This window comes from Phaenicophaeus curvirostris, chromosome 7 (genome assembly GCF_032191515.1).
Source record: "Phaenicophaeus curvirostris isolate KB17595 chromosome 7, BPBGC_Pcur_1.0, whole genome shotgun sequence".
Classification (NCBI taxonomy): domain Eukaryota; kingdom Metazoa; phylum Chordata; class Aves; order Cuculiformes; family Cuculidae; genus Phaenicophaeus; species Phaenicophaeus curvirostris.
This window is the reverse complement of record NC_091398.1, coordinates 32,414,952-32,432,848: the sequence shown is the minus strand read 5'-3', so window position 1 is coordinate 32,432,848 and position 17,897 is coordinate 32,414,952.

The window sequence follows — 17,897 nt, the reverse complement described above, 5'->3', positions numbered from 1 at the left end:
AAAATAGACTGCAGACTAGTAAATCCCCTGGATTCATTGCTCTGAGTTTGTAGTTCCTTGGCGAGAGGTGCAAAACAAAGGTGGAAAACACAAGCTGAGGTGTATACAAAATAAGTACATGATTACAAGCAGGCTGAGCTTGTCCTGCCCACCCTGGCTGCCCTGGTACCCTGGCACATCCTATGCTCCAGTGGCCACTGCAGCTAGATTTTTTTTAAAAAATTTGGTGTGTAAGCAGGAGGAAAGATTTGAGAAATGGGTTTGGCTTTAAAATTATTAGTTTATTTAATTAATTGCCTTTATTTTTTTCTTTTTTCTTCACTCTGGCCATCTCCCATCCTCCCAGGCATGCGCTGGTGCAACCCGAATTGCCAGCAGATGCCAGATGAAAGCAAACGCCAGCGTTGAAGGTGGGCGGTTGGCAGCAGAGCTTGGGGGTAGTGGCTGGGAAAAGCTAAGTGCCTGCTCTGTGATCATCACTGCCAGGAGGACAGCAAGGAGCCAGAAAGTTTCATCATGTCCGAAAGAAAAGAGCAGAGTAATGAAAGACTGCTCAGACAGTGCTGCAGGGTGCCAAGGGTAATAAATCAACCAGAAAGAAAGTCAAAACAAACAGGAGAGAAAACCTATTTTTGTGCTGAATTTCAAGCATGCTGTGTTTAAATTTGGAAGCATTTGGTGAGGGCAAGTCTTTATGTGTACACAAAACATTTCCAATATAATTCCATTTTCTCTCCAGAGTTTTTGTTTAAGTCAGGAATGATTTCTTTAAAATCAAAAATGATCCTTCCACAAAAGATTTTATAAACAGAACATCTACAGAAATAATATTTTAAATAGGATTACTCTTTGCCCTAATTGCTTTCTTAAGTAAAAACTCATGTTTGTTTAAATGTGTGATTTGACAAAACTGCTACCAAAATCCTCTTAGCAGAAACCTTGATCACGGTGTAATGAAGGGGATTTTTGTTCTTGATTACAATGAGGACCAAGATTAATCACAAGATGATTTTTGAGAAACAGCTGGATTTTCAGCCAGAGGGGAGGGAGTTTAAAAACAAAGTTGGTATAATGAAGACAAAAAATACTTAGACATTGTGTTTAGCTAATTGGCTAATTATCCTGTCCTAGCAGTCATCCTGTCTGCCCAAAATGAAAATAATCTTAAATGGGTGTCGAACCCCTGCGGATTTCCAAAACATATTTTGGAAGATGTTTTACCGTGTGATTCCTTCCCTGAATTTCTCTTCTTTCCTCGATCTGGCTGGCGATGGATTAAATCCCCTCAGTTCATGTTGTTGGGTGAGACATGGATATGGACCTGTCACCGTGGAGCTCCCCAAGCCACAGAGCAAACCTGGTGACTGTTGGAAGGGCCATATTTGTGCACAGCAGTTCCTCTTCTGTATTCATACACCCTGAATCGCACCAGAGTAAATAAAGATTATTTTACCCCGTTCCACCTCTTGTGAAACCTGCAGACAAACCTTTTGCTTTCAAGGCAGAGAAGGGATATTTTTGTGTTTGTGATCAAAGCTGTAGTTTAACGTGTTAGTTTTCCCTCATAAATGAGGACCCTCCCATGTCACAGAAAGCACAGACTAAAAAAGCATTTCCAGCTTAAGACCACAGGCAACTACAGATGACCAGGGCAACCACTGTACGGACCTCAAGGCACCAACAAGTGATTATTTTGGGGTGGGACTACCTGAAAAAGGAAGGAACTGTTGGAGCACTAAGCTACGAGTAGGTTTATTGAGAGGAAGAGGCAGCCACCAGCAAGCCAAAGACGGACCTTTGTGGTGTCTCTCCACAAGCTCATCAAGCTGGATTTGTGAGGTGAAGAGGAAAGGTGGGAGAGTGACGTTGGTCTGTGAGTCACCAGCATCAGCTAAACTGAAGTTAGCAGACAAGAAAACCTTATGTAGAGGGAAAAGAGAAGGGACCCAAGGACGAAGTGATGTGGAGCTCTGACATAAAACTGGAAAGACGGGAAGGATGGTCCAGAGGTGATGCTCATGGCCTGGTGTACCAACACCCTTTCACCGCTGGTCCTCAGGGAGAAGTGTCCCTCTCCAGCAAAGAGTTGGAAGGAGACAGTGGGTCTGCTCTGCCAGTGGGGCCTCGACAGGAGGGATACTGGGTACTCAGCTCTTGACGAGACTTGGAAGAGCTCAGCTGACCTGCTTGGACCTTAGCTTACTTGTTGCAATATTTCAGAGAAAGGCAAAGATCCTCAGGGAAAGTCATAAAAAGGCTCTGAGCTTGAGTCTTACAGATTATATCTTAGAGTTAGTCTAAGAAGCTCAGCTCACTATTACAGTTGGGGCAATCATCTTCCCTACAGGGACATGCTACCACCACCTGGGATTTTACATACTCAGAGCATCATTTTAATCCCAATTTCTGCATCGATTGCTGTGCTCAGGGCCTTTGCTCCACTGCACTCCTTGCCAAAAGACAGGCAGCTCACACATCAGCTCGGACATGAGTCAGGTGAGAGCAAACTGTTCCCTCTCCAAAGGGAATTCTCCTGCACTGATAGTTGTATGGATTAGCGTGGCAGGTCAAAATGAACACATCATGTGAACACTTCAGCCCACAGCTATTAGGTTGAGTTTGGCCTGCCTAGTAGAAGTGAGTTTGATGGGCATGGTGCCTTGGTTGGTAAAATGATCTCATAGGAGTAAAATTAATACGGCAGAGCTAGCTGTAGCAGTGTAGGATGTTACCACCAAAAAAACACATGCCTTTACCATAGCAGGCAGCAAAACTAGAGTGTGCCCAAGCAGCAAGGTTTGGCTCTTGTGAGCATGTCAGCCAAAGTGAAGGTGGTGAGGAGGGACATGGCTTCACCTGAGCTACAGTGGCTGAAGTGGGAGATATGTCTGCCTGCCACAAACAGGAAGGAAAACATCTGTGTACAGTAGTTTCTCCTCCCTGTTCCGCTGGGCTTCTGGTCTATTCATCAACCAGCACCCTTCTGGTCAACCACACCAATAAATCAATATCTACTGATTTTGTGAAGCCAGTTCCTCATGCCTAACCTACCATACACAGAGGAAAAGATTTGTGACAACTTCCTTAAAATAATCATTCACTGGATTACTGTACAAAACATCTCTTGTCCTTCCTGTTCAGTCCTCAAGGATGTGAATGTAACCTCTTTATATTTTCCTGTAACGCTTCTCAGAAACGTTCTCCAGAATGGGTCTTCTCACTCTCATTTCTCATGGGACTTCTGTTTTCAGCATCCCCGTTTCAAATTCTGTCTCAGAGGTTTGTCTTGCGTGTGGTGAGCCATGCCAGGAGCACTTCACTAATTGCTGCATCACCGACCTGGTAATACACCACATAGTTTCAACATCGTTGGCTCAGGTGCAAACAGAATTTCAAAAGAGTTTTATGAGTTTTACAGCACATTGCTGAAGTGAGGAGGAGACAGGCAATTCATCAGCTGCACAGAGTCTCCAAGCCATAAGCCATTGCTCTTTCCAAACTTGGTATGGAGAACTGCATTAGCGTTCAAGCCTTGTCTTGAGAGGCTCCTCGCGCCACTATCAGTGTGTGACCCCAAATACTTGTAGTTGAACTGCAGAGTCTTTGCTAAAATTTGTCCCTAACGGATCCTCAGAACATCCCAGACCTCCACTCGCTGCTGTCAGATGTAAGCAGATTTGACTGTTATTGTATGAAACACGATACTAATAACTATCAGGCAATTTATTTGATGCTGTCAGCTTCATGATTATCCACCTCAGAGGCACGGACTAAGAAAAAGTGAATAAAATGTATGGGCCAGATACTCATCGCTGCAAATTCATCTCATTAAGTCCACTGGTGCAAGAGAGATTTTCACAATCTAACACTTAATTCACGTGACAGACCAATGTCAGCCACCAGGAAAGAAGCACTTCGTTGAAAACATAGAAAACAGGAGACACTGTTTGGCACTGGAACAGGCTGCCCAGGGAGGTGGTTGAGTCACCTTCCCTGGAGGTGTTTAAGGCACGGGTGGATGAGGTGCTGAGGGACATGGTTTAGTGTTTGATAGAAATGGTTGGACTTGATGATCCGGTGGGTCTCTTCCAACCTGGTTATTCTGTGATTCTGTGATTCTATGATTCTATGACATGCCATAAAACATTTGATGTACATGGTGGGAGTTGAGTGTAGAGGCAGAAGAGCCTAGAAATGATAAAGTATCAAGCTAAAATTCCCACTCATCTTGAAGACTTACTCTCCCTTGGGTAGTTCTTGGTGTAAGAGCAAGTCTGTGCTGGAGTGGCTTTTGGTATGTGTCATGTTGGGGTTTTTTATTAAACTCACGTGACAGAAAAGATGGGCACTCAGACACGACCCATGTTTGTTCAGATCTTCCTAAGCTGATGCCAGCCTGCAGTGAGCGCAGGGTAGGGCAGAGTTTTCCACCAAAGGCTGGAAGGTGTTTTGGGTTCCTTGGACACGTACATGCTCAGAGGTCCCTCAGAGCAGGAGTCTGGTGGCCTGCTCTCACCCAGAGCCATCCAGTTACAAAAAGCAGTCAAAATTAGCAGCCACCCTTGGGCAATTACAAGGTATGTAATGGATCCAGGAGACAGAAAAGGCATAACACTTCTGAAATCCTACCCATCTCCTTTGCTCCCATTCTATACTTTCTTACAAAGACACTTATTCTTAAAGCCATCGCCTCCAAACATGTACCTGTCTTGCTGGACACAGAAAGCAGCGTTTCCCTGCACCTCGCCCTGGCCAGGACAGAGGCTGCTGTGCTGCCATTCACCTGCGGCTGGTGTAGGAAGGTAACTTCATGGCCAATCTAGGATTTCACCTCACTTTTCTACACCTCTAACCATTAGTTCCTCCCCTCACGACCTGAAATATTGTGCTTGTATTTCTCTGCAGACATCCAAGTAACTTTCACCGTGCTCCATCAGAGCACCAGTTTTCAGGGTGATACTTTTTCCCAGCTTCCCATGTTTGTGTTCCTGGTGACAAGGGCTGGCACATTGCACAAAGACAATTTCATACCTGTTTATTATGTGGAGGGGCACAAGCATCTGTAACTGATTTGACAGGAGACAGCGTGACAGCTGTTTTACAGTATTCTCCATTGAAATAGCAAATGAGCAGCTTGCTAGCACATAGGTACATATTTATATCCTAAACAAAAGGGCAATAGCATACATAGTGACAAGCCTTGTTTGTACACAGCTTTCAGCAAGTTTGTGCCAAGCACTGGCTCCCAGCCAGGCTCGTGGCTGGCACAATCTGGCACAGCCCCACTGACTCCAAGGCAGCCACATCAATTTACACCAAGTTAAAAATTAGGTCTAATTTCTCAGTTACACACTGGAATTACAAGAGAAGCAAAAACCCCTATGATCTACACAAAGTCTAGCGGCAAGCAGCATCTCAGCTCACCACGTGCCAGAGGAGGGTAGCTCTGAGTGGGTTCGCAAGGCTGGACAGTTGGATTTGTGTGTGTTGTGGGGACTAGCAACAAATATACAACTATTTTACAACCTGTTGAAATGTGAGATAGCTATGGAGTGAAAACCTGCACCTCTGTGCATGCTTCCACGCTGGGAAATGGGACAGGGCTCTCCGGTAGCCCAGGGTCTCTAACAGTTCTGCAAACAGCAATTTTCTAACCCAGGGAAAAGAGACATGAAGATCACCACCAGCCCTCACTTAGTTCCCAGCCATGTGTGTAATGCCAGAGGATGCTTCAGGGAAGAGGCTGAAGGCAGTAGCCAATGGAGGCTGAAGTGGGAAATTAATGGTTACGTCGCTGAACTGAATTTTGGATGAAACTAACAAAGTTAGCAAACTTTGCCATAATATCAGTGGTTTATTTAACAGCACACTGTCAGGAGTACAGTGAGTGTTAATGCCATTTCCAGGCACTAGTTCAACATGCTCTGTAGAGGTCTCCAACTTATATCTATTGAAAACTGATTTTTATAACTCACTGATCAAATTAAAAAATAAGGTGGCCACTTAGTCCTGCTCTGTGGGGAAAGTATTGCTTCTCCATGAGTATCTCCATAGCATCTCACACCACCAGGTAGTCTTCTTGACTTAGATACTTGCCTGTTGGTACAGGAAGAAAAGAAAGAAGAACTCACTGTTATTCTTTACTAAAGCAATAACAACTAATACCAGCTGTAATAAATGATGCTGTGTCTGTGCATCTCCCTATAGTGTAATTATACCCCATCGCACCCAGCCCTGCCCAGAACTGTTACCGAGTAGAAGGGATTCATTGCATTTCCAGCACCTCCCCTTGTACCAGATCCTCGTGCATAGCCAGGAAGCTGCCCAACAGATGACATAGTCAGAATAGTAGACAAACCATGTAAGTTTGCTTTAACCCTGGCCAAGTCATGCATAAAATGAGCAAACACATAGGACATAAGTCTTCACAAGAAACTTCCATAGATCATGCCTGTATCACAAATTTGATGATGATCTTAAAGTTTGGCTTGTTATGTCAGACAGGCATGTTAAAGAATAAATTGTGTGTGTGTATATGTGTGTTTTAATTCCCATTAAAGCAGGAAAAGGCATCTTGTTAGCTTTAATTTTAGTTTTCGAACACTAAAACTGAGATTCTTGTCAGGAAATGGAGGTACTTTTGCCTCCAGCTATTAAAAGCAACACCAAAGGTATCATATACTGAAAAACCTAGGAACAATGGCAAAACAAGAAGCCAGTGTAAGCAAATGGATGAGGCAACAAAAACTGAGACATTTTCAAACATTTAATGATTACATGTCAAAGCACAATTTAAATGTCACAGCATCTTATGCGTTCATGAAGAGGAAAACAAAATGACTGAGAACTCCTGGCTAAAATACTCTTGTTCCTGGCACTGATTGATATTCTTGAATGGAGAACTTGATGGATTATTATTTTTGCAAGAGAATCATTACACGCCAGGTGCACAAATAGAGAAGTACAGCTTGTTGACATCTCTGTGCAAAATAAAGCCATTCTAGGAATTTTGATTCATTATATCTCTATTAGGAATCAATCCACCTGACCTAAATTTTGCATCATAAATCAGATTAAGAAACCCAGCTGGATCTCAGCAAAGGCTGTACGTCCTTGGTTTAAAATCACTCCACTATATGCAGCACACCATTATTATTCTAAATACAATAATCTATACTGTATAATTTAGGTCAACTTAATTTCAGAGTAGGCAAGAGCATTTCTAACCACTCACCTGCATAGAAATTTACTTATTTTAGGGACATTGTTTCTGTTTTTGTATATAGATTGTTGGGGTTTTTTTTTTATTTTCACATTCACTGATCAAGATGTGGGGAAAAAAATACAACAATGTGCATAAAATACTGCAGGAAGATCATAAAGCATCACAAAGCAACTTTGGCCATACTTAAAGTAGAACCAAATCACTTTCTTACATGGGTAATTACAGTAAATAGAATTTGCACAGCTAAATCGAGAGGCATTGATTTTTGCTGGCTGGCCACGGCACTTTACAGAAGCCAGGTGGGTTTGTGATGCTGCCTGAAAGGGTTTGACAACTAAAAAGCTCTTCCCCAAAAGTATATAGGAGCATATAGGTCTGGCTGAAAGTCAAAGGGATTTGCATCCAAGACTGAGGTGCTTTTGAAACTGTCCCCATTGGTATTAACCTGGAATTTGGAGTGAGTTTTAAAAGGAAAGATGGCAGCATTTTCTGCATAAAATTAGACAAGTTCATTAACCGTGAGGATTTTTTGTTTAACTTTGAGGAGCTGCGTCGCTCTCTCCTCTTTGAGCTGCACAGGCAAACCCAGGGGTACAGCACCACTCTTTACGATGAAAGAGCTACGAGCAGAAACAAAATAGGCTTTTGAAAGCTTCAAGCCCATGACAGCTGCGAGAGAGCAATAATTCAGGAAATGTCTTGGGTAAAATCAGCTCAAATGGCTTAATGCTTTGTTTTATCATTATGAACATAAAGGAGTTTCTTTTAGTTATCAACTGCAAATCTCAAGGGGCTCCCCACAAGATTTGATAATAACATGCCTTGAATAGAAATGGATGCAAGTGGCAGCAGAGTAGCAACAGAAAAAAGGACATTTTACCCACAAGTGTCAGTTCCGTCACTAAAACATGAGACCCCCCCTAGCCTGACACCTACACCCTGTTCCCAGCACTGCCTGTGACTCCAGCAGGGCAAGTCCCTGTCCATCCTTCAATGTACCCACCTATAAACCAGGGATGTCGACGCTAGTTATATGCATTCCTGTGGAAAGTTCCTGGGAAACCTCCAAATGAGGCGATTTGTTGCTTCAGCCCTGTGGGTTTTGGTGGTCAGTTATACTCATGCACACGGGGTGGGGAATAAAATGTGCTGTTCGTGTTAGATAGTTATGGAGACACTTCACCAAGGATTAGGCATCAAGGTATGAATGCTCAGCCCTGCAGAGCCCCCACACATGCCATGGAAGCTGGTCCCCATCCAAACACCATGCTGCCATCAGGCAGTTAGAATCATAGAATCATAGATGCACGAGGTTGGAAAGGACCCACTGGATCATCGAGTCCAACCATTCCCATCACTCACCAAACCATACCCCTCAGCACCTCATCCACCCATCAAATTGAATCAATGAGCATTTTCCTAATAGCATTTCTGCACTGAGTTTGCATTTCTGTAATGGTTATCCCTCTCCTGGTGAAGGAGGTGTTTGAACATACCATGTGCTTATTTTGTTTTGACTCCTTGACTTCTTGTGCCTCTAAAGAGGTTCCCTATGACGGGCATGGCTGAGATGGTCCCACAGTCTGAGCCTGGGGCAGGACTTATCTCCATCCCCACAGACGGGTTATACCCTGACCCTACTCGTGTACCAGCACAAACCCCTAGCCTCAAGGCAGCTCAGCACGAGCTGAGGAGAGCACAGTGCAGCACTAGTGAAAATGCCAGACGTGGTGATTCTCAGCTGTGCTAGCTGGTGCTGTTCATACTTGCAGTCAAAATGGGCTATAAAGGGAACATAAAGTTCTTGGCTCCTTTCTCAATCATTGTTTTACCCAGCAGAGTGGTGTGAAGGGACTAAGTAAACACTGCAAACCTTACCTACTCTGTATTCTGCAAAGTAAGACCCTTCCAACTTTCTTTTTATCTTTTTATCACAAGACAACAAATTCTCTTAAGACTTTTCTGACTTTTCCTAAGTCCTTGTATATACTTTCTTAGCAAAAAACTAAGTTAAGCCTTTCTTTCAGAACATTTGGACAAATGAAAAGACCAGATAACAAGTCGTCTGTATCCCGGCAGTGTATATGAGTTTGCTGACTATCTATGAGGAAGCTGATAAAAGCTTTAAAAAGCTATAAACAGTAACAATAACGTTTCTGCTGTGGGGAGGCTTATGACAAGCATTGTGTTGAGAAGGTTATTTACATTTCTTCGATAATTACCCCAATGATTTAGTAGCATTTTTGACGTAGATGGTTAATGCTGAAGAAGCAGTACTGCCAGTGTCACCCTCCTTAGGGGACTTTGAAACAACTTGGCTGAAAAGCATCTCTTCTGAACTCTGCTGCACTGTTGCAGCTTCCCAGAGCACTGGGTTTAACTTTTTTAATCCATTCTCAAACTCCAATGAGTAGTAGCAGCACCAAAGTGCTACAATGGGTGGTCCAAGGATGCTCTGGGAGCGCTGTGCTGGTGACGCCTAATTCCCCTATGAAACACCGCAAAGTCCCACTGCACCATGTCCCCATCACTGGCAATACCAGTGTTATTTTCACAGAAAATAAAGACTTTCTGATAGACACGATTTAAATAATACAGTCTTGGAGTTTTAAAGGGAGAGAAACAAAGAAAAAAAACATTCAAATGTGGAATGGTTTCTTTCTCAGAATATTTCAAAGTCATGTCAGCCTATCTATTACCCAAGACAAATTACTTTGACAGCACTATCTACTCTTGACATCTGAGTTGTCTCTCTAGCCTATTATATTTTAGCACAAGCATAAAATATTGTTCAGACAGTATGGTTAGTCTAAAAGAGTAAATCTAACTGCTTTGAAATGGCCTATTAGGAGATGAACTCCCAGTTTAGCTGCAGGCAGAGAATTAATCCAATGCTTTTCTTAGTCCTTCAATGGCAATTTTTCCTTCCCCGCTAACTAAATGCTCTTTATTTGGAAGGATGTAGAAAGGGAGTCATCTTCAGAAGGAGAGGGGACAAATTAAACAGAAATCAGAGGGCAGAGTGTCATTAAGAAATTCTGACACATGACATCGTTAGAGGACAAGTGTCTGGGCTCTTCTGTAGTGGCAGAAATGGATACAGGGTTCAATTTTGACTTCAGTCCTGAGAACAATTACACACAAAACCTACTCAGCCTCCTGTATGCCTTAAAATGCAACACCTGCCTCTGCTCTCTGGCTTGGCATATTGCAAATATTCAGTTCTAAGAAGGGACACCCCGGGGAACCCCTTCCCAGGGCACAGCCATTCTCAAGCCATTCTGCAGGAGCGCTGCAGGGTCCCAGCCGCTCTCCCACCCACGTGGGCTCTGGCTGGTTCAGCTGCTGCTCAGCTCACGAGGGCTTCTGACTGTCTCGCAGCTTAACCTTCAGCAGTGGGAGTGGTGTGAGCTTGTGTTTGGCCACAACACTCTCTCATGCGTGTGTAGATGTGGGGTTTTTTAATCAACAAGTGATCTCAGCTGCTTCAGAGGAATGCGTTTCAATTCTTCCCCCTAGAGCTGCTCCTCTCCTTAGCACCTGCCTTTTCAGTGCTTGCATTTACATTTCAAGTTTAACGTTTTTCTATTTAATGTCTGTTCTTGGGCAGTTACTTCTCCTGCCGCAGATGCATCGCTTTACAGCTTCTGCAGGTGAGGACTTGAAATTAGAGCCACGCATGCATTTACAAGGCCCAACGAAACACCTTCCAGTAATTTGCTGCCTGCCAAGTGTATGATGGAGGGGTTTGCACAGGTCTCATCTCATCCCTGAGACATCAGAGCTGCGGAGATTTCCCACCAAGCCTGGCCAACGTGCATTGGTGGTGGGGCAGCAGCAGCACACTGGGGACATGAGCAGCAGCAGGGTGGGTGCTTAGACACGGCACCACGGCTGGGGATGCTGCTGACTGACAGCCACCCTAAAGCGTAGCGATGAGAGGGAACGCCCCATGATATTGAAGAGGTGCCAAGGTGGAGGTGCCAACCCTGAGCAGTAGCACCTCCTGCCTGGGGCACCCCACGTCCTTGTCCCCACAGGCTGCATCCAGAAGGATGTGCTTGTGCCCCTGGCAGTGCTGGATGCCCAGGGACATCCTGACCCGGTGGCTTTGGCTGCTCCCTAAGAGGATGTGTGCTAGGCAGCCGCAGGACCGAGCTGCTGTAGCTGAAGGCAGGCATTGCCACCCTGTGGAGAGAGAAGGGGAGCAGTAAGCTTGGCTGAGGAAGGCTCTCCGCACCACCTGACATTGCCACCTCCTCGGGGACCCCACTTCTGGAGGCCTAAGCTGCACCCAAATGCCACCATGGAGGAGGCTCGCAGACCTCCATCACGGCAAGGTCGGGGTTCTGCATGGCAAGTCTCTCTCACCATTGCTGGTGCCATGGGAAAGCACGGCCAGGCACCCAACCGCTTCCACCGAAACATGCCCAGCAAACAGCTCACCCTCAAGCTCCGTCAGCCTCTGTATCCCCTGGTTCAGACGGTGTGCTGGAGGAGATGTGGTCAAAGGCACACCTGTCGAGGTTCCTGAGGTTCCACAGAGAGCTGGGAGAGTGCAGGATGAAGCACGGGGTCCCAGCAGCTCCCCAGGGCAAGAGCCTCCCTCTGTGGCAGCCCTGGGACAGGTCCATCCAATGGCTCCCCAGGTTTGCAGGACTCACGATACATCTGAAAAAAGCAAACTGCAGATCAAATGCCTGAAAAACAACCACCCACCAGCAGCACCTGAGCATGCTGAAGCAGTGTCCTGAGCCTCTACACATCCCCTGTGAAAAAATCCCAGCACCGTTTACCATGTGGAAAATCCACCTTCATCTCCCCATCCCTAGATGATGGTGAGGTTTAAACTCTTCTGTGCTTCCCACACTGCGAGGTCACTTCTTGCTAAAACACATTTATCGTGGTGATGGCTTTGCTTTGTGTAATTATCTGTTTATCAGTCACCAGCCTACTCTTACTAATGTGCTTACCTCTCTTTTTTATTCGCTGTGCCTGATTAGTCTTGAAGATAGATGATAGAGGGTTAAATGAGCTTCCTGGACCAATCAATCAGCTCTGGAGACGGCACCTTTCATTGCTCGATGAACCCCATCCCCCACCCCCCCAGTTCCCCTTACCTGCACTACATGATGACCTCACCTTTCCCCTGGGACTGCAGCAAAAGGATGCAAGAGGCATTTGTTGTGGGGTTTTTTTTAGTTGAAAGGTGAAAACTCTCTTAATTAATGATCCGACTACAGGGCCTCATTGTGTCATTACTCCTTATTGATGGAAAAGGAATAGCAGCCTTCAGATAAATTAAGGCAGGCATGTCAGGACTATCACGGTGCTCCCAAATTGCATGTGTTATCTTGTGAAGGACTGAGCATAAGGGGCTCATTAAGAGTAGCTTTATGACAGAAAGGGACACCCAGGACCACTGTCTCCTGCTATTATATGTGTCTGAGTTACACACCCCATTGGTAAGCCAAGAGGGCTTTATGTCCTCCTTCTTGTCTTCTCAGGAGCCATTTCAGAAGTTCTTTTGCTGGCAGGTAGAAAATTTTGACACCACTACCTCCCCATCTTCATGGTTATAGTCACATGAATTTATATCTATTTTTGTCTCACTCAGCATTGTCCTCTAACTCAAGCGGTTCCTTCTCCATGTCTTTGCCAGAGAGAGCATTCAAAGGCAAGCACTCCAGTCCCCGTTCACCAAGCACTCTCAGCCTCCTCTGTAGGACAAGCTCTCCCCTCCACTCTGTTTCTACCAGTCTTTCTCCATAGCCATTCCAGGACAAATTAATCTTTCTTGAAGATGTGTGACCCAAATATGCAGTATTCCAGGCAAGGATTTGTACAGACTTTGTCTGCTGATGATATCTCACTTACCTGTACCTGGGGAAAGTTTGTCCCATCCTAAGGTTACAGTTGTTTGATACCTAGAGCAAACAGAGTGGTTGTTCTTACTAGCTCCCAGACCCCACCACGTACCACAAGCTCCCAGCTCTGTCTCAAGTGTCCAGATGCAGGACTTTGCACTTCTTACAACATTTCATTCTATTTCTGCTGCGTTTTGAACAAAAATACTGTGATTCTGCTCTCCAGTGAGCAGATCTCCTTGAATGTCTCTCAGTGGCTAATGCAGTAAATACAACTTTGGCTTTTTGGGCGATTAAGGAAACCACAGAATCACAGAATCACTAGGTTGGAAAAGACTCACAGGATCATCAAGTCCAACCATTCTTATCAAACACTAAACTATGCCCCTCAGCACCTCGTCCACCCGTCTTTAAAGCACCTCCAGGGAAGGTGACTCAACCACCTCCCTGGGCAGCCTCTGCCAGTGCCCAATGACCCTTTCCGTGAAAAATTTTTTTCCTAATGTCCAGCCTGAACCTCCCCTGGCAGAGCTTGAGGCCATTCCCCCTTGTCCTGTCCCCTGTCACTTGGGAGAAGAGCCCAGCTCCCTCCTCTCCACAACCTCCTTTCAGGTAGTTGTAGAGAGCAATGAGGTCTCCCCTCAGCCTCCTCTTCTCCAGCCTAAATAACCCCAGATCCCTCAGCCACTCCTTGTAAGACTTGTTCTCCAGCCCCTTCACCAGCTCCATTGCTCTTCTCTGGAATGTCACTATGTCACTGAAATGTCACTAAAAATATCTGTCCCATGACCTACCTTTGGCAAAAGTCTTTAAGCTCCTTCCTCACTGTTGTTTGCCTGTAAATGAATTCCCTATCGACCTTATTTGTTCATCTTTGAGAACCAATATTTCTAGTTTCACCAAGGTTTTCTTGTAAAGTACTTTCTCAAGAGTATGTTTCCAGGGAGGAGATTTACTGGCCTTGTGTTTGCTAGCTTAGACAAGGAGAGAGAAAAGTCAGGTTAATCTGGCACAAACTTTCTGGCAACACCTTGCAGGATTTTGCTTTGCCAACCTTCCTTTTAAACTGTTTGGGACTTTGTCTACAGAAATCAAAGCTGCCTTTCCTACTGTTTCAATAGTCTGTGGATCCAATCTTCCTTCTGGCAGCAGCCTCTGAAGTGTCAAACAACTTGCCATGTTTTCCAGTTCTCTACCTTGTGTGGTGCCACTTCCCACCCCGGCCTTGTTCTCCCCCTAAAGATGGCAAGAACACTCAACCAGTCTGAGGATAGAAGGAAAAGACAAGGAAATAACCATAGAATCATAGAATTACCAGGTTGGAAAAGACCCATTGGATCATCAAGTCCAACCATTCCTATCAAAACACCTGCCTTTCAAAAAAAAAATGAAAAGTATTTGAAAGGAAACTTCCTCCAGTTGCATGAAATTCATCTTCATGTAGAAACTGGAGAGTTTAAAAGACTTATGCAGACCTTCCCACTAGAGCATCGATCCACCTGTCCCTGCACAGCATACACTGGGCAGACACCTCTGCAGGTGACAACTCTACTGTCTCCTCATACCATACTGAGCAAAACGCAGACTAGAGGTATCACTAGAGCACAAACAATAATCACGAGGGTGTCTTCAGGGCACATGAGCTGTATACGCACACACAGAGCTATTTAAGTGTCTTATAAAATGTCTCACCTTCTGAACCACTCCAAACCAGCCATGGGGATTCTGCAAGCCAAGCAATTGTAGGGGAGGGAGATCCAGAAAAGACTGGCATTTTTATATAGGCAATAAATCCTGCTTCATGAAGAAACATGTTGAGGTAAAATTGCCAGTGGCTGTTTTAATAAGTATTTATGATACATAAAGGGATTTGATTCATAAACGCAGTAATTATGTCTTTACTACAAAGCAGTACAAATATAAAGCCTCCTACCTATTACATTGAAACTGTAATTGCATCTCATTAAAGAATAGAAGCAAATCAAAATTAAAAACTTGAGGGGGGAAGGAGAGAAGTGCTACCCAACGTCTTGGTGGTTAAACATTATGGGCTTTATGTTGTGCCATTCAATCAGCCTAAATACCTCGTAAGACGGAGTGAAGCCCTGAAGATCTAGGTGGTGTTCCTGCAATCCAGAGGTGGCTTTGCTCACCTAAGACTGAAGTTTCCAAGGAGATCCATCCACTTAAAAGGCATAAAAAAACCTTTGACTTTAACCTCAGACAAGTGGGAATTCCACCAGCGCCTTCCACACAGACGCAATTGCACCACTCCAGCTGTATCAGAGCCACGAAGGAAGGTTAAGGCCTTCCCTGTCCAAACACAGCTGAGTCATAGGCTGCAGTAAGCATTGTATATACTATTTAAGTTCATACATCTGAAGATAGAGACTTTTGCGCTGTGGTAACAGAGATCAGGGTCATTGGGCACTGGCAGAGGCTGCCCAGGGAGGTAGTTGAGTCACCTTCCCTGGAGGTGTTTAAGGCACAGGTGGACAAGGTGCTAAGGGGCATGGTTTAGTGTTTGATAGGAATGGTTGGACTCGATGATCCGGTGGGTCTTTTCCAACCTGGTTATTCTATGATTCTATGTAACATCACTGTACTCCTGAACTGAAGGCACCAGGTGGGTAGAGGATAAATCAATGTCACACAGAGAAGCGACACCACTGGTGTTCAGGCACTGGTCACAGAGAGGCAAGAGCCTGTTGAAATCCTCAAAGGTTTCATCCCCCTCCAGGCTAACCCTACCCCACATGGCCTTTGCCAGGACTCTGTGGGCTTCTCAATGGGTCTTCCTTCAGCATCTCCAGAGTTCCAGTCTTTTCCCTTCTGCTTTGTTCGCTTAATCACTGTGATATTTGGGGTGAGGGTCACCCCCTCCTTCCAGCTGCACCTCATTCCTGGCAAGTTTGGGTCTCTGAAGGCGGCGGGTTCCACTCACCATGCTTGAGACAAGCTCCTTATTGTCTGGTACAGCCCTGGCTGCCCAGGTCAGCTCATTCCTGGTGCTTGCCCACCCTGGTGGACTGCCTTGCTACCAGAGCACCTCTACAACATGCTGGAGCAGTGCTGGAGTTATTGATGCAACATCCCTACCGAATGTTCTTTGGTCTAATCGCGTTCTTAAACTACACAAACACAATCTCTGCACCATCATCAATTATTTAACAGAAAATGATGCATTGAGTAAGAAACTAAATACCATTTAATATGCTCCAGGAATTCTAATTGTGAGATTTCACTGTATTGCTAATGAAAACTTTAACTTTGCGGTGTTTTTAAATCTTCCTTGAATATAGATAAGCCAATATCTATATACTTTCTTTTAATGTCTGGAATTATTTTGCCATTTTAATGTAATCAGTCTTTCTATTTTGAAGAGGGTGCCCTTGTAGATTATTTGTTTTCCTTCTGTTTTGCAAATTGTTCCCTTTTCCAGATTGTTTGTTTAGTGTCGAGAGGTTATTAAACAAACCAAGCACAGTCCTTAAACTAATCAGCTAGAAGTGACAATAGAGATCAGGAATAATTCAATATTAAAGAGGTTACTTTTAAAATTGATCTGAAAATGTAACGTATTGGGGGGGAGGGGAAGCACATGCACATCTCTTATTAAAGCTGAGAAGATGCACTAGAGGGATCAGATGCCTGAAAAGCACAAGCCAGCAGCCCCTGTTGATGGGAAGAGTTGAGCTCTGACATGCTGCAGCTGATTTCAACATCCATACATGCTTTCCCCACCTGAGTGACTCAAGCAAAAACCCCTGGGGCCCTTGCATACAACTGAGGGCTGCCTTTTCTACAAACATTTGCTTTCAGTCATTATCAATCTTCAGGATCTTTTCCCAAGTGCTTCACGTGCCACCGTGGCTCAAGGCAAACCCCCGACTCATGAGCGCAAAACTACAACTGGTCTTTCTGTGCCGTGAAGGCTGAGTGGACTGTAAGTCTGCCTCCCTCTAACAGGCTGCTCATTAGCCAATTAACACAAATCCTCGTGAGTCTCTGCCCATGTCTTCTGGAGTGTGATTTTTCACACACTTTTCTCAATGCTCCTTTTGAAGTACTGGTAAGCACGTTGCCTGGGGCATGGTGGTGTTCCCCACAGTTCACTCACTTTCTCATCTCTCCTTCTACGTGCCCACAGCTGGTCAGTACACAGATGGGGAAGGAGAAGAAGACTACCCACTAAGGGACTTTCTGAAGGACTTTTAGTCCTAGTCATTTCATATGGTTGCTAATCATAGAATCATAGAATAACCAAGTTGGAAGAGACCCACCGGATCATCAAGTCCAACCATTCCTACCAAACACTAAACCATTCCCCTTAGCACCTCGTCCACCCGTGCCTTAAACACCTCCAGGGAAGGTGACTCAACCACCTCCCTGGGCAGCTTGTTCCAGTGCCCAATGTTTAAGTAGCGAGGACCGTACCTCTGCCAAGGACCCTGCGAACTGCTGGCACTCTAAGTTGCATTACCCATCCCAAGGGCTTTATATCCCCTCCACTGACTTAGGCTTGGGGAAGGCAGTGCAGGCATGGCACCTGTGCTGGCCTAGTGTCCCCTCACAGAAACAGCTCCTCTTGGACAAGCAGCAGATCACCGAGGCTGCCAACCTGGTCTGCAAATCACCTGGGAGATCAAGCTTGGCAAACCGCAGGCAGGAGCCGTGTTTGTCAGCAGCTACAGCCAGAGTGTTGTTACTGAACACTTTCAAACTTGCCTACTGGTAGGTCATCCTGGACCTTTCCTTACGGGACATCTCTGTGGTCTCATTTCATACTTCGTCATAAAGTTATT